General features: G+C 46.8%; 1 protein-coding gene and 1 long non-coding RNA gene across 2 annotated transcripts in view; one reads left to right on the top strand and one right to left on the bottom strand.

Moving 5' to 3' along the window:
* Positions 1-7,552, bottom strand: part of Nup210 (nucleoporin 210kDa) — a 133,877-nt gene that overhangs the window by 95,167 nt on the left and 31,158 nt on the right. The window lies entirely within an intron of this gene.
* On the top strand, positions 2,745-4,802 carry LOC102006486. The gene is made up of 2 exons (XR_261327.2): positions 2,745-3,350; positions 3,971-4,802. It is a non-coding gene; the product is annotated as an uncharacterized LOC102006486 (long non-coding RNA).

Raw genomic sequence — 7,552 nt, 5'->3', positions numbered from 1 at the left:
GGGGGGGGGGGGGGGGCTTTGATCACTGAACTTATGTTATCCAAAAGCCCTAAGGGAATCACCCCAAAGGTCAGATTTAGGGCAACAGCGCCCCCCACCCACCACCCACCCCTGCGCATAGGAACGTGCAGCTTGGCTGAATTCAGCTGTGGGGAGACAAACTGAGGATCTTAGGGTACGTAGTAAGGGCTCTGTGGTTTGTAGCTGTCTCTGTCACGAATTGCAGCTAAGATGTGCTTCTCAGGGCCTCTAAAGTATTCATCTAGTTTTGCAGGAAAGCCTTCAGCGTAGGGGGAAGAGGTCAGCGAAGGTGCAGGCGAGGGCGCACGAGGCCATTGGGCGCCGAGGACCGGAAGTGTGTGGGAACTCGTAGCCAGTAAGGCACGCAGAGGTGCTATGAGCGCACAGGAAGGGGAAGCTAATTTTCAGTCAGGCTCAGCAAGGCGGTTTGGTTGAGCTGGTCCCGGGACTGGTCACAGAGAAACACTGCCCTTCAGAAGGCGCACGTGGGTATAACCCCATCTTCTGGCCCCAAGCGACTTCAGGATGCAGTGGGGGATGTTTTGGAGTCACCCTCAAAAGCCTGTGGGCCCTACACCAGGGATATATGTGTTGGGAGAAACAGCTTTAGAGGTCCCAGAGCTGGAAGCTGGGGGTGGGTGGGTCTGTATGCCACCAGGTGCTCTAGGAGGGGGTGTTTTCTAGGAGTGTACCCTTGAGTAGACCTGAAGTCATGCTATGCCTATCTAAGCAAATGTAAGTGTGTGGATCCCTTGCCGGACAGCTAAGTAAATAAGTAGGAGAGACCCTGTGTGGCAATAGAGTCCTGGACCTCTGGTCCGTTAGGATCAGGAGTCTCCATAGCCCTGTCTTTCCAAATCTTGTGATTATTGAGGAGAAGTGGACAACCTCGAATTTTTAGTTGAAACATCTTGGCTGTAAATGATAGCAACTAATGTATTTAAAAACAGACACCCTCTTAGAGATTTGTACCAGAGAAATGAAAGCTCAATATTCATCTCAATCCCTGTACATAAGATTCGTAATGAACCAAAACTGGAGGCAGCACCCGGGTCCTGCAGTAGGGGATGGTGAACACGGCACACTCACGCCGTGAAATACGGTCCAGGAATAAAAAGAAATAAACTCCAGGGAGATGTGCTGGATGGGAAGGCAAAGAGGGCTCTGGTTTGTGTGGTTCGAGTGTCATCCAAGAGGCATGGTCCTCAGTGTGGTGACGTTTGAAAGTGCTGTGGACCTTTAAGGGGTGGACTCGTGAGAGGCCTTAGGTCAGCGGGGTTTGACCTCTGGGGTTGGAGGACCCCAGTTTCTCTGCTTCCTGACTCAATATGCAACTCCTCCTGACAAATACTCCTGCCACGGCCACCAGCCATTCACCCAAAAGTCCTTGGAAGAACTGAGTAACTGCAGGTACAGGGCTCCAAGGATGAACTCAGACTTTTTTTCTTTGTAAAGTTAGTTCTAGGGGATTTCACTGTAGCAAGACAAAGTTCCATCCTACATAATTTTGTATAGAACATGCCTGAATCAAAATTACAAAATTACAGAAAGAAGGACTAGATGAGTGATTGCCAGGGGTGAGTGATGGGGTGCGTGACATCTGGGGGGGGGTGGAAATGCCCCAAACCTTGACTGCATCAGTGCCAACTCCCTGGGGTTGCAAAACTACTAGGAGAACAAAGTAAGGGTACCTGGGCATGCTCTGTATTATTTCTTACAACTGTATGTTAATCTATAACCATCTCAAAAAAAGTACACAGATTAAATAAAGCACACCAACAGGCCTAATGTAACACACTTGAATGGACACAGCTTGCTGGGCTGCCTCAGTGGCTGCTTTGAGGTAATGAGGGCATTTTCCCCAGCAGAAAACAGCCATTTAATGGGAAAATGTTTTCCTATTTGAGATTTCATGCTTTACGTTGTCCTTAAACATATCTCCCTCCCTTGACCTCGGCCACCTACAGACCTGGTCAGGAACTGTGTGTGGGGCTGTGGGTGGGAGCCGCTCCCCACTTGTCTGTGAGGTGTTTCTGCACCGCACCCTTCCATTGGGGCCCTTTCTCTGGGCATTGGGGCTTTGGGTGACACGCAAGGAGGTAGGAGGGGACAGGGGTGTGGCCCGAGCAGACCATTAGGCCAGGCATGACGTCCTTCAGGGACAGGAGAGACAATCTGTGTGAGATGGTTGTCTACCAGATCAATTAGGAAACACTTCCTGGAACAGATTATCAGTGTCTCCCAAACTTCTGTCATTTCCTAGCACCCTAAAACATTTTTCTTTTACAATATCTGACTGCCACCTGTACTGTCATTTCTTGCTTGTCTTCAAAGCAAAGTGTTTACACATATTTATATAAGAAGCAAACTTCGCTGCTTCTGTAAGTAAAAGTCAGTATCAGTTGCCAAACTAGAAGTAGGGGCATAAAATAAATATAAGGAAACAAAGGGTTGACATCCAGTTACACTGATATGACATTCCTGCTAAAGCCTCAAGGCTCAGGCCTGCCTTCAGGGCCTTTGGTGTGAGGAGGCCCCAGCACAGCCAGTGTCTAAGATACCACCACGCTAATCTGGCCCTTTCTTTCGCATATATGGACTTGGAGCATCTTAAAGCCAGGCATAGTGGCACATGCCTATAATCCCTGCACTCAGGAGGCTGAGACAAGAGGATCACCCCACATTCAAGGCCAGCCTGGGGGACTGTATTTAGCATGCCCCAGCCCAGCCTGTACTACATAGCAAGTCCCTGTCTCAAAAGAAAAACAAAAATAAATGAAAAGAGGCAATTAACTTTTTCCTGTAGGGTGCTGTCAAGTTGGAGCCTATGCACCAGGTTTTTGTCACAATGTAGTAATTTTTAAAAATCATTTTACAATGGAGACCTCGGTCATAAAATCAGAGAGGGGAGTATACCAAAGCCCTCATGACTGTCCAGTCCTGTGGCCACAATCCAAGCCAGTTCTGTTCCTTCTATAGATGACTTCTACCCCCTCTTGTTTTGAAAGAAACCGAAGACATCCTATCATTTCATCTGTATTGATTATACCTAAAATAGTTAACAGTAATTCCCTAGTCATGAAATATATGGATAGAATTCTAATTTCCACTGTCTCAGAAATGCCCTGATTTATTTTTTGGTTTATGTGTTAAGAATCCAAATCACCAGGGGTGTAGTCCCAGCTCCTTGGGAAGCCAAATCCAGAAGATCCCTGGAACCCAAGAGTTTGTGGTCAACCTGGGAAACAAAGCGAGACCTGTCTCAGGAAGAATCAGGATCCATGCAGGGTGTGGCACACACCTGTAATCCTAGCACTCGGGAAGCTGAGGTAGGAGAGTTGCTGCAAGTACAAGGGCAGCCTGGGCTACATAGTGAGTCCAAGGCCAAACTGAACTGCATAGTGAGACCGTGTCTCAAAAAAAAAAAAAAAAAAATCAGGATCCAGGCAAGGTTCACACCTTGCAATTGATGGAAATAGCTCTCTCTCCCCCTTGTAATTTATGTATTGTTCCTTTATCTGTGGAGCAGGTGTTTGCATTTCAGAACAGCCCCAAGCTCAGTCCTGCCTCTCTGGACCCCACACTGTGGCCCTCGCATGTAGTATCGCAGCAGTGGTGGTGGTTTCCTCACTGAGTACCCTATTGGTTTGCTTTTGTGCGTATGTGTTTGTTTTGCTTTGTTTTGGTACTGTGATCAAACCCAAAGCCTTAGTGTGCACATACCAGGCAAGTGCTGTACCAATGAGCTGCACCCCTACCCTTATCCTGAAGTTTTGGTCATGGTCCCTGGAAACAGGGACGCCCACTCTGGACCTCTGAGCCGGAAACCTCAGCTTGGTGGGAAATACAAAGGAAGGAAAAGACTGGCAGTGGTAGAATAGCTTCTGCCTTGGCAAAGTCCCTTCTAGAACCTTATCATGCTTAAAATAATGGCACCACTTCATTACAGAAATTGCTGCTGTTTATCGGTGCCCAGACACGCTGCCCGCCGTGGGATCCGTGTTTTGTATTTGCACTCGCTCTCACCGGGGACAGTTTTCTCACACTTGCCATATTTAGACTGTGCCAGGACTGGTGGGCATTTGCTGCAGCCCCTGGACTCCCCTGCCCACACCCTCTTCTCCGCGGGTGTCACTCCAGAGATGGCTGTGGAGTAAGCATTGCAGCTCGCTAGCAGCACCGAAGTCCAGGCACATGTGAGCTGCCCAGCTGCCCACTGCAGCCCTGGCTGGGCACTCAGGAGTCCTCAGAGATCCAGAACTGCCCCAGCCTGCTCGTCAGCTCACATGGTCCACATTTTCAAGGATTCGTTTTCGTATCAACTTGTTGAGGTTCTGGGATGTGCAGACAGCTGGGAAATCATCATTCTTTGTGTCTGCAAGCATTTCTCAGTAGAAGAGGTTTTGAATCTGTGCCGGGTGAAGATGATCTACCTGCACCAGTATCACCTAATGCATTGTCTAATGCGTTCAAGGCCTGAATAGAACAAAGAGGGAGAAGAAGAGCAAATTCGCTCTGCTGGAGCCAGGCCATCTGTCTTCTCCTGCCTTGGATACCAGAACTCCTGACTCCAGGCCTCCGGACTCTGAGACATATGTACCAGGCCCCTCACCGCACCCCCGGGCCTTCAGATCTGGCTGCAAGTGAACACTGTTGGCTCGGCCTTGAACTGCTGGATGCTACAGCTTTCCTGCTTTCCTGCTTGCTGGTGACAGATGGTGGGACTTGTCAGCCTCCACAGTTATGTGAGCAAATTCCCATAATAAACAAGTAAATAAATACGTGTGTGTGTGTGTGTGTGTGTGTGTGTGTGTGTGTGTGTGTGCGCGCGCCATTGGTTCTTCTTCCCTGGAGAACACTGTCTGACACATTTCTGTCACCTCTGCCAGCACACTGGTACCAGAGTGGTCAACAGGAGTCACGGTGCTTCCCTCACTAGCCCTCCAGAGCCTTCTGGGAGCCTGTGACAGAGCATGCAGATGCCTTCCTCTGGTCCTGGGACCTGCAAGATCTCTCTGTTTATCACGCCAGCACCCGTCTCCTCTTACCTGCACACGCGCGGGGACATCTCACCTTAGTGCTCCACCCAGCCAGTTTGGCCCTTGGAACCATGATTTTTGAACACTCCTCTTTTACAACACAAACATTTTTTTTCAGTAACATTAGATGCAATATAACAATGTCTAGGAAAACACCATTTAATTGTTTTATTGAACCTTCTATATAAAAGCAAGCCAGCAAAATCTTGTTACTGGTTTTTGTTTTTTTGAGACAGGGTCTTGCTGTGTATTCCAGGCTGGCCTTAAAGTCACCATGTAGCCCAGGCTGGCCTGGAACTCACAGCGATCCTCCTGCCTCTGCCTCCAGAATGCTGGGATTAGCGAGCAACATTTTTAAATAAAAAATTACTATAGCCAAAAGAATTCACGGATTAAAAATACATTAATGTAATTTTCAAGAAATTTCCCACCTACATGTTACAACTATGAATAACACGCAAATATACTAACCATTAAGTCATTAGGATGAATAACAATGAAAAGAGAAGGAATTTTAAAGCTGATATGAAAATTCAGTAAGATTTGCACTTACCAAACCAAACTATTACCCCTCGCAGTCCATACCCTGTCTCATTTTGTAAAATTTAAACCAGATGAAGATGACAAGTGGTCTTATAGAACAGGGAAATGCAAATCAAAACCCAAATGAGATTACACCTCACACAGAAAACAAGTGCTGGTGAGGATGAGGAGAGGTTGGGAAAACTGCACGGATACCAGAAGTGTGGAAAAAGTAGGGCAGCTCCTCAGAAATTAAATCTTGCATTGCCACATGATCCAGCAGTCCTGCTTCCAGGAAGATACCCCAAAGAACTGAAAGCAAGATCTCTGCACACCCACATGCTAGAAACAAAACAAGTCTGCCTCCATAAATGGGTGAGCAATATGTGCTACGGTCACACAATGGAATATTATTCAGCTTGGAAAAGGAAGGAAATTCTACCACATGCTACAACATGGAACAAAGGGAGAGCTTCTCCATGATTCCACCTATATGAGCTTCCTACAGTGGCCAATTCAGAGAGACAGAAAGTAGACTTGTGTTGCTAGAGGCTAGGGGAGGCGATGAGGAGCCATTATGTAATGGACCCAGAGTTTCAGCTTGGAGAGATAAAGTCAGGAATTGGTTGGAATACAAAGCGAATACATTGAATAATACTGAGCTATATGCTTCAACATTATTAAGATGGTAAATTTTTTATATATGTTACCATAAATTTTTAAAAGATTATTAAACAAAAAAAATCTTACCAGAGCCCAGAGCTATTTCTTTAGAACTTAGATATATGTACAGGAAATGTGTATTTTCCCCCTGACATTATTTGATTTTGCCTGTGCGTGGGAATAATACAACCTTGAGTCCATTTGAGTAGTTTTAAAGTTCTCTAGAGTCTCCACCCCTGGACACTGCTCACATTGGCGTCCTGCAAAAGCTGACCCAGTCCTGGCTCTGTTCCCATCTGGCTGGATGGCCCTGAGAGAGCCGCCGAGTCACATTTTCACCTGCACGAAGGAGATCCTCACAGAATCTCACTCACAGAGATTTGATTAATATACACAGAGTGCTTGGCAGTTTTCACAAGACTGTGTTTTGATATTCACTGCTGTGAATCCCCTATTCCTACCATTTATTATGAGACAAAAGCACCTATTCAGATTTGATTTGAATTGTTTGCTGACATTTAAAGCTCAGGGTATTTATGAATAATCTGGGTGTATAAATTCTCTTGAAAAGTCAGAAACTGGCAACACCAGGCCAATATTCCCACATGATAGACTGAAAATGACTGATAGTATTGAGGGTTGAACCCAGGTACTTCACACTGAGCTATATCCCCAGCCATTTGAAAATTTCAATTTAGAGACCAGGTCTTGCTAAATTGCCTCAAATATGTGATCCTCCTGCCTCAGCCTCCTGAGTATCTGGGATTACAGGTGTGTGCCAATACACCTGGATGGCAGCTACTTTTTAAAGAAAGGTTTGTGGTCTTTCACTTTGCCACAGTCCACAGAACTCCCTACGTTTCCCAGCCAGCTTTAATCATGCCCACTACCGCCAATCCAGTGGGCCCAGGGTGTGGTCTCTACTGAAGATCCACCTATAACTTACCCTCTACCCGCCTCCTCTGCCTCAGAACTGGCCCTTAGGTGAACTAAATAAAAACCACTTCCTACATTTTCCGGATTGAAAATGAAGCCCACAGTGTCCACCTCACAGGGGATGCTGAGCTTGTCAAAGGCTATATTTAGTGGGAAAGCCGTTGGTAACAATGAAGGACTCTTCTCATGTGAGGAGCCACTCTCATTCTAATTAAGATGGGATAGCAGATGGGGGCAGTGGCACACTCCTGCCATCCCAGCTACTTGGGGGACAGGATTGACTCAGCCCATGAGTTCCAGGTCAGCCTGGGCAACCACTATGAAAAGCAGTGTGGAGATTCCTCAAAAACTAATCTGGCCCAGCCACTCCC

Source organism: Chinchilla lanigera, unplaced genomic scaffold (assembly GCF_000276665.1).
Source record: "Chinchilla lanigera isolate Chin_1 unplaced genomic scaffold, ChiLan1.0 scaffold00028, whole genome shotgun sequence".
NCBI classification, from domain to species: Eukaryota; Metazoa; Chordata; class Mammalia; order Rodentia; family Chinchillidae; genus Chinchilla; species Chinchilla lanigera.
This window is presented reverse-complemented; position numbering and strand designations above follow the sequence as displayed.